General features: G+C 40.7%; 1 pseudogene across 1 annotated transcript in view; it reads left to right on the top strand.

Annotated features, from left to right (window-relative positions):
• The first annotated feature begins 577 nt into the window (after positions 1-577).
• LOC149266408 (dnaJ protein homolog 2-like) overlaps positions 578-23,452 on the top strand; it is a 37,560-nt pseudogene continuing 14,685 nt past the window's right edge. Inside the window, exons 1-2 of the transcript XR_016255138.1 lie at positions 578-2,069; positions 4,830-5,245. The product of XR_016255138.1 is annotated as a dnaJ protein homolog 2-like (transcript). The remainder of the gene's footprint in view (positions 2,070-4,829; positions 5,246-23,452) is intronic.

The raw sequence follows: 23,452 nt of genomic DNA, 5'->3' as shown, positions 1-23,452 counted from the left end.
ATTTTTGCTTAGGAGATTATTACAAAAAATGTGAGTCATATAATTCTCGACAGAGGTTTTAATACATTCTTGCTAACAGGAAGTGTTGTAGATGGAAATTTTTTTGCTAGTGTGAATCCATGGCTTCTCATCATCTAATCTTTAATTATAAGCAGATTGCCTCTTGAAACTCTCTTGATCTATTGTTGCTTGCTCTTCTTTCTTCCAAGGATCCCTTCATCAAATAAAGTATCCTCTCTTATGGAACTCATTTTTTGGTCATGTGTGAACAGAATCAGAATCAATGGCTTCTATCGTCTAGTATTTAATCTTAAGCAGATTGCCTCTTGAAACTCTCTTAATCTATTGTTGCTTGCTCTTCTTCGAAGTTCAAATTTTGTCTCTTTTTTATCAAATAAAATATCATATCTTATGGAACAATTTTGGGTTCATGGGAAATCTTTTTCCTTGATCATTTGTAGACAAAATCAATGACTTATTGTCATCTTCTTTAATCTTAAGCAGATTGCCTTTTCAAATGGAACAATCTTGCAGAATCAGAATCAATGGCTTCTATCGTCTAGTATTTAATCTTAAGCAGATTGCCTCTTGAAACTCTCTTAATCTATTGTTGCTTGCTCTTCTTCGAAGTTCAAATTTTGTCTCTTTTTTATCAAATAAAATATCATATCTTATGGAACAATTTTGGGTTCATGGGAAATCTTTTTCCTTGATCATTTGTAGACAAAATCAATGACTTATTGTCATCTTCTTTAATCTTAAGCAGATTGCCTTTTCAAATGGAACAATCTTGGGTTCATGGGAAATCTTTTTTCTTTCTCGTTTGTAAACAAATCAATGACTTATTGTCATCTTCTTTATCTTCTCTAATCTTAAGCAGATTGCCTTTTCAAAGTTGCTTAATTTATTGCTTCTCCTCTTCTTTCCAAGTTTAAATTCTTTGTTGCTCTTCCTATCCTCTTTCATCAAATAAAGTGTCATGTATCCTGTCTTATGGAGCTGTCTTACAAGATCAACCATCAAGGTCGTTTCACCTTCTAGAAGCCTTTTGGCCATTTACTCTTGATCAAGGTCTTTTCACCTTCTTGAAGCCTTTTCGCCTTTCACTCTAATATAAGAGGGAATATTCCATACCCATTTTTATCACCAATAAATCTTCATCCACTTTTTATTTTTATTTAAAAAACACTTTCCAATGAATAAAATCTACACCACTTTTTATTTTATTTTAATTTGCTTTTTATTTAAAAAAACACTTACATAAATAAAAAGTCTATTGATTGAGTAAAATGTTAAATCGACAACTCACTTCATGGGCAGCTGTCTTTGTAAAAAGAAATTACTCAATAGGACAAGCTTAATTAATCTGGGACACTCAAATTAGACTCCAATTTCTTCCAATTGGAATCTAGGACACTCCAATTTCTTCCAATTGGAATCTGGAACACTCAAATTAGACTCCAATTTCTTCCAATTGGCTCCTATATCTTTGATGTCTTATCTTTTCGCTTGTCTTAGCTTTTCGTTTGACAATAAGAGCATGATGCATTGCTCAACCTGTTACACTATTAGGGTGGAGCTCGACTCCATGACCACTCATGCAAAAAGTGGGCTGGATTGACTCCAGAGAGATTCTATATAGTCAGATTACTCTAGAGCAGCGATCAAATTTGAAGGGCTAGTCAGATTGAGCAGTGATCAAATTTGAACGGCTAGTCAGATTACTTGAGAACAGCAATCAAATTTGAAGGGCTGGTTGCAGCTATCAAATTTGAAGGGCAAGTCTTAATTTCATTATGTTCATGCTGCCCTTCCATAATGAAAAGATTAAAAAACAAAATCTATTTCAATTGAAAACAATATATTATCTTCAGATTTCATTTTTTCAAGAAAAAAAACTAGCAAATTTTTCAAAATATACCCCATTTCACATATGCACATTTCATTTTCACAAGTAACAAAACAAGAAATATTTGTGTTAATGAGAACTTGTTACTTATAACAGAATTTTCAAAATATACCCCATTTCACATATGTCTTCATATTAATTGTTAAAGTGGAGACTAAATGTTAGGCCCCTATACTACTAGTGTAACCCCCTATTGTTGTTAGTATAACCCACTTGTTATATTGATGTACCCATGTAGTGACCATATTGTTACTATTGTGCCACATAGAAGCCCACTATTGTTATTATTGTGCCCTTACATTATTATTGTTATGTCGGCTCTGATTATGTTATAACCCCTTAGACTCCTATATATAGAAAGGAGGTCTTTTCATTTGTATCATCCAAGAATTGTTCATTTATGTAATGTAAAGGAGGTTGCCCCCTCGAAGAGGCTGAATTCTAAGGCGTTGATCTTTCTTTTCTATCTTTTCTTGAGCTGGTTTCATAACATTTGGTATCAGAGGTTTGGATTCTAGGGTTTCGCTGCTCCAAACAGGTCATCGTGGCATTTTCGCTATAACTTTTTTTCTGTGACGTTTCAGAAGTCGCAAAAAAAACCCATTTGAGAAGAATTGGCGTTGAACCTCGGCTCCGAATTGTAGAGCTTTTAGCGCGATATTTTCGGAGATATGATCTGAGGAAGTTGGTCCTTTTGCAGACTCCTGAATTACACTCAAAACAGGTGACCTGCGGAAAATCGTCATAACTTTCTTTCTGAGCATCAGATTGAAATTTCGTAAGAAGTTACAGAAAGAGGACAGACTTTAGTTTCTGTTTATATATTTTTTAGAGTCAAAGGTTGAAACAGTGACACGTGGCACTTCTTACAAGTTCGCTCTACTGAACTAGTCTATAATCAGGTCACTGCGGGAGATTGTGCATAACTCTTTTGTGGAGAATCCAATTTGGATCAGACTTGGGGCATTGGAAAGAGGACACAGAGGGCTACTACAGGTCAGAATTTTAGAACTTAAAGATCTGAAAGTACAAAATTACAGTCGTTTCAAGGTAGAGCTCCTAAAATCAAGAAAAAGCAAGATGAGGAAGTTTGATGGCAAGGATCCAGTAAATTGGATACTTCAGATGGAGCAATATTTTGATATACATGGTGTTCAACTGTTACAAAAGGTATGTATTGCATCTTCATATTTAGAACCAGATCAATTTTTATGGTACAAAGGGCTTTGTTCTCGTAAAAAACTTGTTACGTGGTCAATTTTCACGGAGGAAATGATAACACATTATGAGGATACAAAGAGCAACACCTTCTTTAGAGCAACACCACAACAATTGGAAAGAGTAAAAGGTCTTTGTGACATAATGGAAAGAAAAATTATGGAAACCAGGAAGCGTACTCCTCACAACTATAAAGATGAAAGTGTTGTTTCTCCTAGCCTTCCACAACCTAAAAGGGTTACACCACAACAATTGGAAGAAAAAAGAGAAAAAGGGCTTTGTTACAATTGTGATAGCAAATGCACTAAAGGTCATAAGTGTGCTGAGAAGAAGTTATTTTACATAGAATATGAAGAGGAGGAAGAAAAGGATCAAGAAACATCAAAAGAAGAAGATATACGCCAGGACCCCATCCCAGAGAAAGAAGAAATGAATAAGACCATATCCTGTAAAGCATTGGCAAGAATTACCACTCCTCAAACTCTCAAGATAGAAGGACATATCAAGAAGAAAAAGGTGCAAGAAGTGAAATATCACATCGAGAAAGAAGAAATGAACCCAACCATATCTTGTAATTCAATGGACGAAATTACCACTCCTCAAACTATCAAGATAGAAGGACACATCAAGAAGAAAAATGTTCAAGGAGTGAAAGATCACATCGAGCATCAAGAAATGAATCTGACCATATCTTGTAAAGGACTGGAAGAAATTACCACTCCTCAAAAGATAGAAGGACATATCAAGAAGCAAAAGGTTCAAGCAGAGAAAGATCACATCGAGCATCAACAACAAGTTCTCCAACTTTTAAAGGATAACGCCACTTTGGTGCAAAATCAAATGAAACAAAAGGTAGATCAACATCGTAGTGAAAAATGTTTTGATGTAGGTGATTGGGTATTTTTACTGCTACATCTCAAGCAAGCTATTTATGAGAAGGAAATGTTGGCAATACTACATGCACTTAAAAAATGGCGACCTTACCGAATGGGAAGACTCTTCAAGGATGAGGATGTGGAAGCATTGTTTTGTGCTATTTATATTATCCAACCAGATTGGATAAACGAAGCAAGGGATGAATGGAAGAAGGATGAAGAAGTATGGCCACTTATTCAAAAGTTGCAAAAGATCCCAATTCAAGCAATATTGCCAGAAATTGAAGAGGAAGGAAAAATCATATTGGAACATGGAGCAGTCACAGAAACAAGAACCCGACAGCTACGAAATCGATCAATTTCAGAGTATCTCATCAAGTGGAAGAACTTACCCGCTGAATATTCCACATGGGAGGACAAGAATTTTATATAGAAGCATCAAGAACTACTCAAGCGTTGAGGACAACGCTTTTTGAAGGAGAGGGGCATGTTAGGCCCCTATACTACTAGTGTAACCCCCTATTGTTGTTAGTATAACCCACTTGTTATATTGATGTACCCATGTAGTGACCATATTGTTACTATTGTGCCACATAGAAGCCCACTATTGTTATTATTGTGCCCTTACATTATTATTGTTATGTCGGCTCTGATTATGTTATAACCCCTTAGACTCCTATATATAGAAAGGAGGTCTTTTCATTTGTATCATCCAAGAATTGTTCATTTATGTAATGTAAAGGAGGTTGCCCCCTCGAAGAGGCTGAATTCTAAGGCGTTGATCTTTCTTTTCTATCTTTTCTTGAGCTGGTTTCATAACACTAAAGTCTTAACAATGTTTGGGCGTGCACCAAAAAGGAGTGACAACACAAAGTATTATGATATTTTGGGTGTGTCAAAAAGTGTCACACCTAATGAGTTGAAGAAGGCTTATAGAAGAGCTGCCATAAAGGATTGGCTTGGGATTATGAAGTCTTGAGTGATCCAGAAAAAAGGGAGATATATGATCAATGTGAAGAAGATGTGTTAAAAGAGTGAATGGGAGGAGGTGGTGCTTCCCATAATCCCTTTGACATATTTGAGTCATTCTTTGGAGATTCTTTTGGAGGATCTAGTTTTTGAGGTGGTAGCTATAGGGATCGAAGGCAAAAGCAAGTTGACATTGTTGTACATCTTATGAAGGTTTCACTCAAGGATTTGTACAATGGAACATCCAAAAAGCTATCACTCTCTAGAAAAAAGTATATGTTAAGCTATCACTCGAGAAATGTTATGTTTAAAATTGTTGATGGTGTTGGACTTACTAACATGTCGCGAGATCTCTTCGGTAAGAAGTCACAACAAGACCTTAAATTGTTTGGAGTAGGAGTCCCCCTAGTGGGTAGTGTAGTATCGCCTTGATGACAGTCACAAAGGTAAGTAAGATGTCCTTGTTGGAAGCAAGAGTGTGACCTTGTTGCATGTTAGCATGTTAGGGAGGTGCATGAAAGACTCTAACACACAGAAAGGGAGAGGAGTGTGCTTTTTAGAAGCTTGTGATAACACAGCTTGAAAGGGAACGCACGAGTTGAAAGACATCAGGAGATAGAAAACAAAATAATCGACAATCCAAAATGATAGTTATACCAACAACACGCTTCAATAAGATTCATACAAACACATGTAGAATAGTCCATTCATACATACGTAAATTACAACTACATACATTGTTAGAGTAACCAGAATAGCTGAACTACAATAATAATAATATATGCATGGAAAGTGTTGTTTCTCTTATATTAAAAGAGTGATGGAAAGTGTTGTCTCTCTTATATTAAAAGAGTGAAAGATCCAATCATACATGCAACAATGATAACTACTAGTTCCAATAGTGGAACGTTACAATCAGTGCCTCTTGCTCCTACAAAGAGATGTACTCACTTTGCACTGTGAAGAAGCCAAGGCTCGTTTCAATACACTCCAAGCTTTCTCTAAGTTATACTTATAAGAAGCTTTGCTTCGAAGGTTTGATATATAGCAAAGAGTGGAGTCACCCATGATATTTTTCTTTTGTGATTTTTCAACTTACACCTGATTGTTTACATTTTACGATTGACACTTGGTCTTTCACTTTACAACATGTTTATAATACAATTTGCAGATGTACCCATGTGAGGCAAAAATGGGTTTGAGTAAGCCATGCAAGACATCACTTAGACTCGGACAACTGCGGGAATACTAACTCGTAGACATCCTCTTGGTGATTAATGGTGCGAATTGATGCCAAACTTGGTAGTTTGCTATGGTGTCCATGTACTCCATGGCGAGATCCTTCTGAAAGCGAACTCATGCTTCCATTGCATTTGGATACACTGATTTGACCTCTATCCAACTTGTCATATAGAATGCACATCAAGGTCTCATGTGCAGCTTGACCAGTGACATACTGGTGCATAATGTTTGCGCCCATTTACAAATTTGTGTTGGTGTCTATGTGTATCCATTGCTCGAAGTACATGTTTAGCTCTAGTCAGAGTTGGTTATTTGCTTTCGCCTTAGTGAATGTGCCAATGGATGGGATCACATGTGCGCGCACAATGACATTCATGCTCCTGAACACTTTTGCATGTGAACCCTGTAAGATGGTGATGCGTTGTGGGAATTCTTCATAGTTTTGGGTTTAACTCTGGATGTGTGCTTTCAACTCCACTAACTGCCTTTGGCTTCATCATCTTTGGCCCATGCATTTCTTGTGTATTTTCAAGAACGAGTGGTTGTGTTTGATGTGTGCAAACATCCATCTGCATTGGCTGATGCTACAAAGGCATATGCTGAAGCCACCAGCTCAAGTGTGAGATTCTTCTTCATCGCTGAGAATGAACACATGGCTAAGGAGTTACAAACAACAAAGCAGAGAGGAGCAAGCTACAACATCTGCCACAATAGAGTTGAAGAAAGCAATACTTGATGAAGAATCGTCTCTCAAGACATTCTTGCGAAAGTTGTACTTCAGCTTCGCCATTGCCCATGCATCTCATGTGCATTTTCAAGAACGAGTGATCGTGTTCAATGTGTGTAAACATCCATTTGCATTGGCTGATACTACAAATGCATATGCTGAAGCCACTAACACAAGTGTGAGATTCTTCATAGTTGAGAATGAACACATGGCTAAGGAGTTACAATCAACAAAGCAGAGAGGAGCAAGCTACAACATTTGCCACAATAGAGTTGAAGAAAGCAATACTTGATGAAGAATTGTCTCTCGAGACAATCTTGCGAAAGCTGTACTTCAGGTTTGTCACCGTGCATAACTCAGTTGTCCATCTTAATGGTTGGTAGCACCGTTGTGTTAGAAGAGCACACATCTTGATAGAGATACACATTGTTGATCACATGTAGATAGGGACAATGAGGTACAAGGGAGCCTTGTACTTGCCAAAGATGATGAAGCCAATGGCAGTGGAGTTGAAGGCACACATCCAAAGTTAGATTCAGAACTATGAGGAACTCCCACAACTCATCACCAACTTATAGGTTTCACATGCGCGAGTGTTCAGGAGCATGGATGTCTGTGTGCACGCATGCAATTTCATCCATTGGCGCGCACTCATTGAGGTGAAAGCAAAGAACCAAGTTTGACTGGAGCTGGACATGTACTTCGGGGAATTGATGCGCATAGCTATCAACGCAAATTTGCAGATAAGCTATGCACTGGTATGTCACTGGTCTGACTGCACTCAAGATTATGATACACATTCTATATGACGAGTTGGATAGAGGTGCCAAATCAGTGTCCTTGGATGTAATGAAGGCAAGAGTTCACTTTCAGAAGGATGTCACCACGGAGTATGCGAACACCATTGCAGACTACCAAGCTTGGCATTAGCTTGCTACCATCGATCACCAAGAGGATGTTGACGACATAGTCTTCCCACTACTGTTCGAGTCTTAGTGATGTCTTGCATAGCTTACTCGAACCCATTTTTGACTCACATGGGTACATGTGCAGATTATGTTGTAAACATATAAAGTGAAAAACCAAGTGTCAATAGTAGAATGTAAAGAGTCATGGGGGTAGTTGAAGAGTCTTAAAGGGGAATGTCAAGGGTCACCCCACCCTTTGCTATATATAGAACTTCATATCTCATTGTATTGTCTTTTTGGAGCCAAGCTTCTGATAGGTATAACTTAGGGAAAACTTCTCCACAGTGCAGAGTGAGTACATCTCTTTGGAGGAGCAGGTGGTAGTCACTGTAACGTTTCACTATTGGGGTTAGTCGCTGTCATGGTTGTATGTATGATTGGATCTTTTACTTTTTTAGTATAACATAGTCAACATGTTTCATGCGTATATTATTATTATAGTTAGACTATTTTGTTTACTCTAATGATGTATGTAGTTGTAATTTACGCATGTATGTATGGACTATTTCGTATGTGCTTGTATGAATTTTATTGAAGCGTGTTGTTGGTATAAATCATCACTTTAGATTGTCGACTATTTTGCTTTCCATCTCATGATGTTTTTCAACTCGTTTGTTTCCTTTCAAGCGACGTGCTATCATAGGGTTCTAAGGGGCGCACTCTTCTCCTTTTCTGTGTGTTAGTGCTTTTCATGCACCTCCTTGACTTGTTGCAAGGTCACACCCTTGCTTCCAACAAGGGTATCTTACTTACTTCTGCGCGCAACTGTAGTCAAAGCGATACCGTACTATCCACTGCTGGGACTCCTATTCTAAACGGCTTGAGGTCTAGTTGACTCCTACTTCAGACAGTTTGAGGTCTAGTTGGGACTTCTTACTGGGGAGATCCCCTAACATGTTGGCAGGTCCAACACCGTCAACATTTCTGGCGCTAGGAGAGCCAGATGACAAGTTGAGTTCTCACAATCTCTTTTGAATTTTCGTAAATCTATCATGGAGTATGTTGCAGTTCACCCTCCACAATGTTTGTCCACTAGACATATCTTTGAAGTCGAGAGGGAGTTTTGGGCTGACTTGTCACAAATCACGTATGATGGTGAAAGCGAAATGGCTTGGCCTGAGCACTTAGATGACTTCCAGGCACTTATGGAGAATGTGGAAGGTTTTAATGGAATAGAGGTTTGTACGCTGCTTGCACACAGACTTCAAGAATACCAATTGCTATGGTGTCACATGTTGTCTCATGGTCTCGCATGCTGCATCTTTCTTTTTACCATTTTGATCTTGAAGCACTTGATAAAAGAAAATGTTACAACAACGAAAGGCCCCGCATGAATCTCTACCAGAATTTTGGCAACGCTTTTGTTTTCTCCCTTTTCAAGCTTCGAAAAGTCAAATGGAATTCCAATATCTTACATATACGAGTATGTATGTATCAAATCACTCTGTCCCAAATTGAAGAAAAAAACTCAGTTCAACATACATCGGTGATGGCGCTGCGCAACCACAAGTGGACATAGTTGCTATGGCAAGTGACTGTCCACATTCCTCTCATCAAACAATGCCACTCATGCAAAGTGATGTGGGAGAGCGTTCACATAACTCTATTCAATTGTCACATCCTCCCACTGTCACTATTAATTTCTGCGCAAATTTGGTTGGGTAGCCTATGGGTTATCATTTGAACTTGTTACCTCAATCTCTGTCGCTGCATTCTGCTGATCCTCCAGATTGTACATCTTGTGTTCTTTTGTTTTAGACTCTACGTCTGTTATGAATGAGGATCGAGCTATCGATGGAGTCGATGTTGTAAAACCAACCCGCGTTGTCATTTATGGTAAGTATGGCTGGGAATTTGAGCATGAATCTGCGGTGAAGGATGGCGTCGTTATGTCTGCGCATCCTCCGCTTTTTCCTAACATCCTTTGTGATCTTTGATTTTCCTTGTGTAAATACATCCACAGATGCATCTACTTTTGATCATTCGCAGAACACACTCGATGTCAGTCCATCATTTGATAGCGAAAAGAACAAACCTTTTGTTGAGAATCCATTTGATTTTTCATCTATTGTTTTTTGAAACGTAGAGGGTGAACATTCTTGCTTCTCATATACCCTTTTGTATGATTCATCAGAGCATGGGGATGCCGATGAAATCATTGATTTTCGTGATCATCGCTGTCGTGATCTCTTTACTCTTATATTCGATCATGATGTTGATTCAATTGTTGTCGATCTTTCAAAGCCCCTTGTTTATGATGACCTATTTGTTGATGAAGTTGAAACTCCGTACGCTGTCGAGGCACTTCAGCTCGCGCTGATGATTATGTCAGGGCTTTGCTGTGCCAAGGTTAGTTTCACTTATGATCAGGAAAGTGTTGAAACACCCAAGGCTCCTCATTACTCATCTGTATACAATGAAGATCATTCCAACACAGATTTTTCTTCCTCCACCTGAATCACATGACCCTATCACTCACGCATTGGAGGAATCATACACAACAAGCACTCTTGCAAGACGTAAGTTGTGTCTCTTTTTCATGTTTGCTTGTCTGTCATTGTCAAGAGAGTGCACATGCTTATCATCTGCACGTAGTGTCACAACACCATGTTAAGTCCACAGAGTGCTTGTCTTGTGCTTTCACTCTTTTTTTTTGTGTACGCGTTTAAATTCATAATTTGTTGATCTTTATTTTTTTATCTTTCCTGTTTGCTGGTTCACTTGACTGTCTTTTTTGCGAACCATGCCTTTACCCACATGGGTCAACCAATGCGCCGATGGCTGCATTGGAAATATCACTTCACGTGGCCAGTGCCATGCATCGATAGTTTAGAAGTAGGAGTAGTGTTTGCTTTATGTAATGTTTGCTTGCATTATATCCTTTTGACCTTCAATGCTTCAACCTGTATGACCCACATTGCATTGTGAAAGATCATTGCGCGAGAGTTCAGTTCAATTGGATCCATGGGGCATGTCATTGCATGGTTGCTTTGTTTGTTTGTTTGCTTCCTGTTTTGATTACTTGCTTTTGCGCTTTGCTTTATTTTTTGTTTGCTTGTTCACATCCGTAGGTTAGTTTCACATGATGTCGGGTGTGACTCTTAAGATAAGCAGGGCAAAGTACAAGAGGACTTGTACAACTATCAACACTTGGTTATTTGTCGTCCTCTCTCTTTATGCAAAACTTGTTGCCTTTAGTGAATGATACACTAGTGGAAAATATGTTTTTTTCAAAGTGAATCTTGGTGAATACACAACAATTGCGCTCTAAATAGTACCACCTAGTCTAGGCGGTTGTTTTTTGGGTTAACCCTTGTCAGCTCAGTGAAGTAGAGTAAAGTGAGGGGAAAAACCTTAACAAGTATGTCAGAGGTATATATAACATACTTCTCTGAAAGAAGAACTTCTTCTGCTCTTAATAAGTCGGGTTCCCTCTTCCGCATCTGAAATAAGTGCATATGCATAGTTCTATGAAAAATGAAAAAAAAGAAAAAAATGAATAAGGCAAAAGAAGAGAAAGACTTCATGCGTAGAGAGGGGAATGCAAGTAACTTCGCTGTGGTATTGAACTGACTCACTGGCAAGAGAGCGATGCTTGTGTTCCTGCGTGTCTCTCAGGGTACTGTTTAGGCCTGTTGGCAGTAGAGCAACACTAGAGATGAAACTTAAACTTTGACAGTCATATTACTTGTGCACCAATATACTCTTCTTCTCTAATCGAAACAATTAAGTTGACTTGGCTTGGAATGTGTGCTGACTGATCAAAAGCATGACAAGTGCTACACCTTTTTCATTCAAGCTAGTATAGAAATCACGATGATCAAAGAATCTATCAATACTTCCAGAGGAGTTAGACTTGCTTTTCACGAAAGAAGGTCCATTTAGAGCGTTGGAGTTCTACTAGCGTGTCGCCAATATTGTAGTGGTTATAACCATCCTCCAAAATTTTGCCTTAGCTTTGTTTTGGAGCCTCCCTACCAACCATGCTTAGCAGTATGTCTTACACTGTCGAGGTACTTATGCTTTTAGTTGAGTTTCTTTGGCTTATCAGTGTGTGTTTGCTAACTTGTTTGCCTTTCACCCGCACGCTGACTTCTTGTGACTTGGTCTTTAACCGGTTCTTGTGCTGACTTGGAGAATTGCGCAAAACTAGAGGGCAACTAGCCTTGCTCTCTGGAATTGCACAATGCATCATGGCAACTAGCATTGCTCTCCAGAATTGTGCACAGCATACAAACTGCCTTCCCTAAGAAAATTGTGTAGAGTAGCCCATCACTGGGCTTGCTCTCAGAATTTGTGTAGTTTTGGTTGGCAGCCTTGGCTTTAGTCCAGAAATTGCGCAAAACCTGAGGGGTAACCAGAGCCACTCAGTGCAGAAACTGCGCAGAAGTCATCCCAAGGCTTGTTGTCTGTTGCATGTGCTCACAGGTTGAGCAGTTCCCTTCAGGATTATGCAATCTTGCCTTGCATGCATGGGCAACTTTTAGCAAAAAGTAAAAAAACAAAAGCATCCCTAGATTTTAGGGATCTATTTTTTAGCAGTTGGGGGTTATATGCAAAATCTGTTTTAAAAACCTCTTGCTAAGTGTTGTTTTTTTTCTAGATTTATGGCATGTGTGTCATAAGCTTCGATTTTGTCAAACTATTTATTCGATGCTTCAAAGCTCATTTTTCACTTCAATCTTGGAGCTCTGGCATTCCCAACACATCTAAGAACCTTCGATACACTCAGCGCAATGTTTTTTGGGTAACTTCGTTTTTCATGCCTCTTGCTATTTTTTTTTGTTTAATTTTTTTTAATTGGGTTTGTGTGAGTTTTTTTTGCTTGGTTTCATTGAACACTTCTTGTCATTTTAATGCATGTAAATCTATAGAAGCGGTGTTTCGAATTTTGCATTGCATTTCTTTGCAGTGTCATGCATGACACTGTCTCTGCATTAATAGTCGTCGTTGTGGCAACTCGCTTCACACACTTTGTTGTTTTTCTCTCTTATTGAATCATGCACTCACTGATTGCATGCATGTTCATTCACTCATGTTTGCATCCAATTTCGCACATGCAATCAGTCCTTACTTCTTTTTAGTTCCCTGTCGGTAGGTTTGTGCTGTCTTGGCCTGGACTATGTCTTGCCCAACTTGCATTGCACATTTCTGCGATGGAAGGCCTTGCCTTGCTCCCAGGAATTGCGCAGAGTCTGCCTCACACTGGCTTCCTGGGATGTGTTCTGCACAATTTTGAAAGATAGTGTTTCAGTTGGCCCCCGGGATTGCGCAGTGCAATTTTTCCCGGTAGCAGTCATGCTGACTGAAATTGGGTATTGCGCAGTTCTAGTTCTCAGCATTCCAAGATGTACTATGCTCTGTGCATATTCAGGAGTCAGTGAGCTCACTGGCAGTCTGGATTGTTCTCTGTGTAGTTCTCGCAGTTAGTTTCTCAGCCTCTCCCAACGAAAATTGCGCAAATTTCCAAGTCAATCACTCAGGTTTGTTGCATGCAAGTTTTCAAGTTGTTTTTGGTTTTCAATTGACATTTTGCTTGCCATGAGTGTTGCTCTATTTCCAGGTATCACATGTGTTTATCAGTGTCTCAGTAGTACATGTACAATGGCTTCAAAGAGAGCAAGGTCAAATGACACTATTGAGAGCGCAATTGGAGATGTGGTCGAGCAAGTGTCTATGAGCTTGCCCATCTATTGAGATACTAAGCTGTTCATAGACAAGGAGATCAAGATTACACGGCAGGACATCAATGACATATTTTCAGGCACCTTTGAGGAGAATTTGGAGGACCGCATAGTCTATGTCAACATACATAAGTCTGGCTTGTACCAGGTTGCATGCAGGTACCCTGCATTTCCATGTGCGGGCATGATCCACTAGATTGTTTCACATACAGATCCAAAGACAATGATGTTGAGCAGTGTCAGTGGAACATAACTTGCTACTTTTTGGGTAGAGAATTTTCAAAAGATGTACCACTTTCCACAACTGATGAACACAATGGATGCACTCTTCACCAATCCTAGCAATAACACGAATTCAAGAGACATCTTGAAGAGTACGGTGAGAAAGTCGTTTAAGTTCAAGACGACACCCAACTAGGTATACAAGACGAAGACATTGCGGAATGCTTATCAGTTCTTGGTCATCTTCGCATGCTGCTTATACGGCCAAGATAGTACAAATACCTTCCCGAAGAGTTGGGTGATTGTGTTGGATCAGCTGACGAACAAAAGAAGACCTTTCAATTGGTCCGACATGTTGGCTCTCCAGCTGAAAGGGCAAGTAACAGATGCCTGACATCCGCCGCCCAAGGGTCAGCGAGCAAAGCTCTTCATGTTCGCCTACATTATTGATGCAATCTGTGCCCGTCAACAGTTCCCTGGCTTGGGTTGGGCATTGACACTTTCAGAAACCTCTACACACATCTATTGTAGGTTGTTTTTCGAGTGCAACTTCCATGGAGTTAAACTACAACTGTCAAACCATTTTGTCACCACGATGTATAGGATGATCTTTGCGCAGGATCCACCTTGCATGTCATAGGCAACACTGGAGGCATTGGTTAACATAGCATATTGGTATGCCTCACCCTTTGGTACCTTCATCCGGATGTACAATGTGGAGAAAGCTCCGCATGTTTTACCAAAGTTTGCCATAGACAAGCTGGTCATGCAAGAGGTTGCATACCACATCTCGACAGGGTTGTCAGCAAGATTGTACAGGGAGAAGAAGACACCTTGACTCGCTCTTCCTTCGCTGATCGAGTTGTATGAGATCCATAATATCAAGCATGCTGAAGCCGAGACAGAAGAATTCAAGAGATTCACCTTCGGCACTAGAAGTTTCAATCCATGACCTGCATTGCTTAGTGGAGGGCCATTGTGTGAGAGTGTACCATCCTTGGACCATGGGGCATGACATTGATCTGAGGAAGACCCATGGAGATATTGCTACAACTCTTCAAGGTTCAATGAGCCAGTCAAAGTGGCTATAGAGTGGTTAGCAACGCACAAGGTAACAACATCTCAAAGAGTAGCAACATGAGCAACAACAAAGGGTAGTAGACCTGCGCATGATAAAGGCAAGAGGAAGGTTGCTGACAACGCAAAGGCACAAAAAATTTTCAAGTTCAAGGCAGATCCACTTGTATTAAGAGCAGTGTAGGAGATTGAGGCAAAGAAGTAGGAGATTGAGGCAAAGAAGTGACAACACAACAGAAGGATTGCACAAAGACAAAGGAAGAAGCGAAAACTAAAGGAGGCAGAGAAGAAGTTGTGAGAAGTGAAACAACAACTAAGGGAAGAACAAGAGCTACGTAGAAAGAAGGAAGCGCAACAGGGATATGAACAACAAGAAGCACAATATGTACACATTGATGAAACTACACAAATACAGGTTATTGACTCATCACAACTAAAAATAGCAAACATGATGATAAGTCGTAGGAGCAGGACTTGGACACAGATGTGGTTCAACCACAATAGGATCATGATACATACCTCATTCCCAAGTACCAAGAGGTCATTCCACGACTTCACCAGATCCAGGAGCAAAGCAAGTCCCAAGTGATCAAGGGGACACTGAAATTCTTGAGGATAATCTGGAAGTAGATGTGCACAACATATCCTTTGATGAGTCACAACACACAGTTGCGCAGTAGTGCAAAGTGCCCACTCCAGATGCTCATGCATCTCCTCTGCATTTTCAAGAACGGTGATCGTGTTCGATGTGTGCAAACATTCCGCTGCATTGGCCGATGCTACAAAAGCATATGCCAAAGCCACCAACTCAAGAGTGAGATTCCTGATAGCTGAGAATGAACACATGGCTAAGGATTTACAAACAACCAAGCAAAAAGAAGAGCAAGCTACAACATCCGCCAAAGCAAAGTTGAAGAAAGCAATACTTTATGAAGGATCGTCTCTCGAGACAATCATGCAGAAGCTGTACTTCAGATTTGTCATCGTGCATAAGTCAATTGTCCATCTTAATGGTTGGCAGTGGCGCTGTGCTAGGAGAGCATGCACCTTGATAGACATACACTATTGTCAATGACATGCATATATGGACAATGAGGTACAAGGGAGCCCCGTTGTACTTGCCAAAGATGATGAAGCCAAAGGTAGTGGAGTTGAAGGCATGCATCCAGAGTCATATTCGGAACTACAAGAAATTCCCACAACTCATCACTAGCTTACAGGGTTCAAATGCACGAGTGTTTACGAACATGGATGTCATTGTGTGCACACATGCGATCCCATCCATTGGCACACTCACCGAGGTGAAAGCAAAGAACCAAGTCCGACTAGAGCTAGACATGCACTTCGAGCAATTGATGCACATAACAACCAACATAAATTTGCAGATGAGCTATGCACCAGTGTGTCGTTGGTCCAACTGCACTCAAGACCATGATGCTCATGCTATATGACGAGTTAGACAGAGGTGCCAAATCAGTGTACCCGGAAGCAACAGAGGCAAGACGAGAACACCATAGTAGACTACCAAGCTTGGCATCAGTTCGCTACCATCAATCACCAAGAGGATGTCGACGAGTTAGTCTTCCCACAACTGTCCGAGTCTTAGTGATGCCTTGCATGGCTTACTCAAAGCCTATTTTTGTCTCACATGGGTACATGTGAAGATTGTATCGAAAACTTGTAAAGTGAAAGGCCAAGTGTCAATAGTAGAATGTAAATAGTGATGTGTAAGTTGAAGAGTCACAAAGGGGAATGTCAAGGGTCATCCCACCCTTTGCTATATGTAAAACCTCATAACTCATTGTATAAGCTTTTGGGAGCCAAGCTTCTGATAGGTATAACTTAGAGAAAGCTTAGAGTGTATTATAATGAGCCTTAGCTTCTCCACAGTGCAGAGCGAGTACATCTCTTTGGAAGAGCAAGTGGAAGTGACTGTAACGTTCCACTATTGGGGTTAGGGGATGTCATGGTTGTATGTATGATTGGATCTTTCACTCTTTTAATATAACATAGCCAACATGTTTCATGCATGTATTGTTATTGTAGTTCGACTATTCTGGTTACTCTAACAATGTATGTAGTTGTAATTTACGCATGTATGTATGGACTATTTCGTATGTGTTTGTATGAATCTTATCGAAGCGTGTTGTTGGTATAAATCATCACTTTGGATTGTCGACTATTTTGCTTTCCATCTCGTGATGTTTTTTAGCTCATGTGTTCCCTTTCAAGCTGCGTGTTATCACAGGGTTCTAAGGGGCACACTCTTCTTCCCTTATGTGTGTTAGAGCCTTTTATGCACCTCCCTGAGTTACTGCAAGGTCAAACCCTTGCTTCCAACAAGGACATCTTACTTACCTCTGCGCACAACTGCAACTAAGGCGATATCGTACTATCCACTGCTGCGACTCCTACTCCAAACGGTCTGAGGTCTAGTTGGGACTTCTTACCAGGGAGATCCTTTGACATGTTGGCGGGTCCAACACCGTCAACATTTCTGGCGCTAGAAGAAGGGCCAGAGGACAAAATGAGTCCTCACAATCTATTTTGAATCTTCATACATCTATCGTGGAGTATGTTGCAGTTCACCCTCCACAATGTTTGTCCAACAAACATATCTTTGAAGTTGAGAGGGAGTTCTGGGATGACTTGTCACAAATCATGTATGATGGCGAAGGCAAAGTGGCCTGGTTTGAGCACTTAGATGACTTCCATGCACTCATGGAAAACATGGAAGGCTTTAATGAAATAGAGCTCTGTACATTTCTCGCACACACTTCGAGAATACCCATTCTATGGTGTTGCATGCTGCCTCCTAATTGCATGCACTCATTCAAACAATTTAGTGATCTAATAGAATTTTTTTCACCATTTTGATCCTGAAGCACTTGATAAAAAATTGTTACAACAACAGAAGACACCTTATGAATCTCTACCAGAATTTTGGCAGCGCTTCCGTCTTCTCCCTTTTGAAGCTCTGAAAAGTCAGATGAAATTCCAATATCTTTGCATAGATAGGAGTATGTATGTATCAAATCACTCTGTCCCAAAGTGAAGAAAAAACTCAAAACCCGCTCAACATACTTTGATGATGGAGCTACACAATCACAAACGGACACAGTTGCTGTCACAAGTGACTGTACGCTTTCCTTTCATCAAACAACTCCACCCTCATAGAGTGATGTGGGAGAGTGTGCACATAAGTCTGTTCAACTATCACATCCTCCCACCCTTACTATTAATTTCGGCGCAGATTTGGTTGGGAAGACCATGGGTTGTCATTGCACTTGTTGCCTCAACCTACGTCCCCGCGTTCTGCTAATCCTCTAGATTGTACTATCTTGTGTTCTTCCGTTCTGGACTCCACACCTGTTGTGAACGAGGATTGAGCTATCGATGAAGTTGATGTTGCACAACCAACTTGCGCTGTAGTTTACGATGAGTATAACTGGGAATCTGAGCATGAACCCGGTGAAGGATGAACTCCTTCTATTCGTGCCTCATCCACTTTTTCCTGACATTTTTGGTGATTACGATGTCTTTGATTTTCCTTGTATAGATCCATCCACAGATGCATCTACTTTTGATCATTCGCAGAACACACCTGATGTCAGTGCATCATTTGACACCGGAAAGGACAAACCTTTCATTGAGAATCCCCTTGATTTTTCATCTATTGTTTTCGGCAACATAGAGGGTGAACATTCTTGCTTCTCAACTACCACTCTGTATGATTCATAAGACCATGAGGATGCTGATGAACTCATTTATTTTTATGACCGTAGCTGTCATGATCTGTTTACTCCTATATTCGATCACGATGTTGATTCAATCAATGTTGATCTTTCAAAGCCACCTGTTTATGATGATCTATCTGTCGAAGTTGAAATCCCGTAGGCTGTCGAGGCACTTTAGCCCGAGTTTATGGTTATGTCGGGCCCTCGCTGTCCTGAGGTTAGTTTCACTTCCGATCAGGAAAGTGTTGAGATACGCAAGGCTCCTCATCACTTATATGTATCCACTGAAAATCAATCCAACACACAAAGTTTGCTTCCTCCACCTGAATCACATGATCCCATCGCTCACGCATTGGAGGAATCATACACAACAAGCACACTTGTAAGACGTAAGTTGTCTCTCTTTCTCATATTTGCTTGTCTGTCACAGTGAAGAGAGTGCACATGCTTATCATCTGCACACAATGTGTCACAACACCATGTTAAGTCCACAGAGTGCTTGTCTAGTGCTTTCACTCTTCTCTTTTTCTGTGGAAGCTAAATTCAGATAGTGTTGGTCTTCATTGTCCTTTTCGTGAACCATGCTTTCACCAACATGGGTCAACCAATGCGTCGGTGGCTACATTGGAAATATCTTCACATCAGCAGGCCCATGCACCATTAGCTTAGGAGTAGGAGTAGTGTTTGCTTTATGTGTTGTTTGTTTGCATGCACGTTTTGTTTGTTTGTTTGATTGCTTGCTTGCCTACTTTGCTTAGTTGCTCTGCTTTTGCATTTGCTTTTGGTCTTTGCTTTGTTGTTTTGTTTGCTTGTTTACATCTGCAAGTTAGTTTCGCATGAAGTCGTGTGTGACTCTTAAGACAAGCAGGGCAAAGTACAAGGACTTGTACAACTATCAACACTTGGTTATCTGCCATCCTCTCTCTTTATGCAGAACTTGTCTTCAGTCAATGATACATCAATGGAAAATACGTTTTTTTCAAAGTGAATCTTGGTGAAAACACAACATTTGCGCTCTAACTAGTACCACTTATTCTAGGCGGTTGTTTTTGTGTTAAGCCTTGTCAGCTCAGTGAAGTAGAGTAAGGTGAGGGGGAAAACTTTAACAAGTATGTCAGAGGTATATATAACATACTTCTATGAAGGAATGACTTCTTATGCTCTGTAAGTCGGGATCCCTCTTCCGCCTTTGAAATAAGTGCGTGCCTACGCACAATTCTATGAAAAATTGAAAATATGAAAAAATTTAAAAATTGAATAAGGCGAAAGAAGAGAAAGGCTTCCTACGCAGAGAGGTGATGAAAGTAACTCCGTCGGGGAATTGACCAAGTCCGCTGGCAGGGGAGCGATGCTTGTGTGCCTACGTGACTTCGTCGAAGTACTGTCCAAGCCTGTTGGCCGCAGAGCAACACCAGAGATTAAACTTAAATTCTGACAATCATATTACTTGTGCACTGATATACCCCTCATCCCCAATCAAAACAACTAATTTGACTTGGCTTGGAATGTGTGCTGAACAATCAAGAGCATGAAAGGTGCTACATATTTCATTCAAGCTAGTGTGGAAACCACAATGACCAAATAATCGAACAATACTTCCGGAGGATTTAGACTTGTTTTTCACGAAACAAGGTCCATTCAGAGAGCTTGAGTTCTACCAGTGTGTCGCCAATGTTGTAGCAGCTATAACCATTCTCCAAGATTTTTCCTTAGCTTTCTTTGGAGCCTCCCTACTAACTATCTTTAGGAGCATGTCTTGCACTACTTAGGTACTTATGCTTTCAGTTGAGTTTCTTTGGCTTATCAGCTCGTGTTCGCTAACTTGTTTTCCTTTCACCCACATGCTGACTTCCTGTGACTTGGTATTTAACTGGTTCTTGTGCTGACTTGGAGAATTGCGCAACACTGGAGGGAAACCAACCTTGCTCTCCGGAATTGTGTAGTGCATCCTGGCATCCAACACTGTTCTCTAGAATTGCGCAGAGCATGCAGGCTGCCTTCCCCAAGAAAATTGCGCAGAGAAATGCATCACCGGGCTTGCTCTCAAAATTTGCAGTTCTGGCTATGGTAGCCTTGGCTTCAGTCTAGAAATTGGGTAGAGCCTGAGAGGCAACCAAAGCTACTCAACACAGAAACTGTGCAAAAGTCATCTCAAGGCTTGTTGTCTGTTGCATGTGCTCACAGGTTCACTGGTTCCTTTCGAGACTCTTGCCTTGCATGCATGGGCAACTTTTTAGTAAAAGGCAAAAAGCAAAAGCATCCTTAGATTTTAGGGATCTATTTTTAGCGACTGAGAGTTACATGTAAAATCCGTTTTAGAAACCTCCCGCTAAGTGTTGTTTTTCTAGATTTGTGGCATGCGCATCATAAGCCTCAATCTTGTGAAACTATTTATTTGATGCTTCAGAGCTCATTCTTCACTTCAATCTTAGAGCTCTTGCATTCCCAACACATCTAGGAACTTTCAACACACTCAACATAACATTTTTCGGGTAAGTTCGATTTTCATGTCTTTAATTACTTTTTTGTCGCTTTTTGTATTTCAGTTTGTGTTAGTGTTGTTTGCTTGGTTTCATTGAACACTTGCTGTCGTTTTAATGCATGTTACCCTGTAGAAGCGTTTTTTTTGAGTTTTGCATTGCATTTCATTGTCGTTGCATGCATGACACTATTTCTGCATTAACGGTCGCCGTTGCGGCGACTCGCTTCACACACTCTGTTGTTTTCCCCTTACTGAATCCTACACTTACTGATTGCATGTATGTTTATTCACTCATGTCTGCACCCAGTTTCACACATGCATTCAACCCTTATTGCTTTTCAGTCGCCCTTTGGCAGGTCTGAAATGACTTGGGTTGGACCTTGCCTTGGCCGGCTTGCACTGCGCATTTCTAGGATGGAAGGCCTTTCCTTGCTCCTAGGAGTTGCACAGACCTTGTCTCACATTGGCCTCCCAGGATGTGCTCTGCGCAATTTTGAGAGACAATGCCTCAGTTGGCCCCAGGATTGCGTAGTGTAATTTTCCCGGGTAGTAGTCATGCTGACTAAAACTGCGCATTGCGAACTTCCAGTCCTCAGCAGGCCAAGCTGGAATGTGCTCTGCGTAGTTTCAACAGCCAGTGAGTTCAGTGGCAGTCTCGATTGTACTCTGCACAGTTCTAGCAGTAAGTCTCCCAGCCTCTCCTAGTGAAAATTGCACAAATTTCCTAGGCAGTGACCCAGGTGTGTTGCATGTCAGTGCTTAACTCGCTTTTGGTTTTCAACTGACATTTTGCTTTCCATGGGTGTTACTCTGTCTCTAGGTATCACAGGTGTTCATTAGTCTCTCAAAAGTACAAGTATAATGGCTTCCAAGAGAGCAGGGTCAAAGGACATCATTGAGAGCGCAATTGGAGATGTGGTCGACTAATTGTCTATGAACTTGCCCATCTATGGAGATACTAAGTTGTTCATAGACAAGGAGATAAATATTACACGTCAGGACATCAAGGACATCTTTTCAGGCACCTTTGAGGAGAATCTGGAGGACTGCAAAGTTTATGTCAACATACACAAGTTTGACTTGTACCCAATTGCATGCAAGTATCCTACATTTCCATGCGTGGACATGATTCGCTAGATTGTCTCGCATATTGATCCAGAAACAATGGTGTTGAGCGGTGTTAGTGGAACAAAAATTGCTACCTTCAGGGTAGAGAACTTTCAGGAGATGTACTACTTGCCACAACCAATGAACACAATGGATGCACTCTTCACCAATCCTAGCAGCAATGTGAAGTCAAGAGACATCTTGAAGAGTTGGGTGAGAGAGTCGTCTAAGTTCAAGACGACACCCCAGCAAGTATACAAGACGAAGACACTGTGGAAGGCTTATTAGTTCTTGGTCATCTTCTCATGCCGCTTATATGACCAAGAGAGTACAAAAACCTTCCCGCAGAGTTGGGTGATTATGTTGGATCAGATGGCGAACGAAGGAAGACCTTTCAATTGGTCCGAAATTTTGGCTCTCTAGCTGAAGGGGCAAATAACAAATGCCTGATATCCACCCAAGGGTCAGTGAGCGAAGCTCTTCACGTCCGTCTGCATTCTTGATGCAATCTGTGCCCGTCAATAGTTCCTTGGATTGGGTTGGGCATGGACACTTTCAGAAAACTTTGTGCAAATTTATTGCAAGTTGTTCTCCAAGTGCAGCGTACGTGGAGTATACTACAACTATCAGACTACTTTTTCACCCCAGTGTACAGGATGATCTTTGAGCAAGATCCGCCTTGCATGTCACATGGAGGGATGGAGGCATTGGTTAACATAGAAGATTGGTATGCATCACCCCTTGGTACCTTCATTCGGATGTGCAATGTGGAGAATACTCCACATGTTTTATTGAAGTTTGCCATGGACAAGCTAGTCATGCAAGAGGTTGCATACCACATCTCAAAAGGGTTGTCAGCGAGATTGCACAGGAAGAAGAAGACACCTTGTCTTGCTCTTTCTTTGCAGATCGTGTTGTATGAGATCCAAAATCTGAAGCATGCTAAGGCCGAGAGGGAGGAATTCAAGGGATTCACCTTCGGCACTAGAAGTTTCAATCCATATGACTCGCATCGCTTAGTTGAGGACCACTGTGCGAGAGTGTATCATCCTTGGATCCTTGCTACAACTACTAGAGGCTCAATGAACCAGTCAGAGTGGCTGTAGAGTGGTTAGCAGTGCACAAGGCAACAACATCTCAGAGAGCAACAACATTAGCAGTAGCTTTGCGCACGACAAAAGCAAGAGGAAGGTTTTCAATAACACAAAGGTAGAGCAAAGTTGCTGGTACAAGGC

Source organism: Pinus tabuliformis, chromosome 6 (assembly GCF_031772625.1).
Source record: "Pinus tabuliformis cultivar Carrire ecotype Pingquan chromosome 6, CPIR1, whole genome shotgun sequence".
In the NCBI taxonomy this organism is placed as follows: domain Eukaryota; kingdom Viridiplantae; phylum Streptophyta; class Pinopsida; order Pinales; family Pinaceae; genus Pinus; species Pinus tabuliformis.
This window is presented reverse-complemented; position numbering and strand designations above follow the sequence as displayed.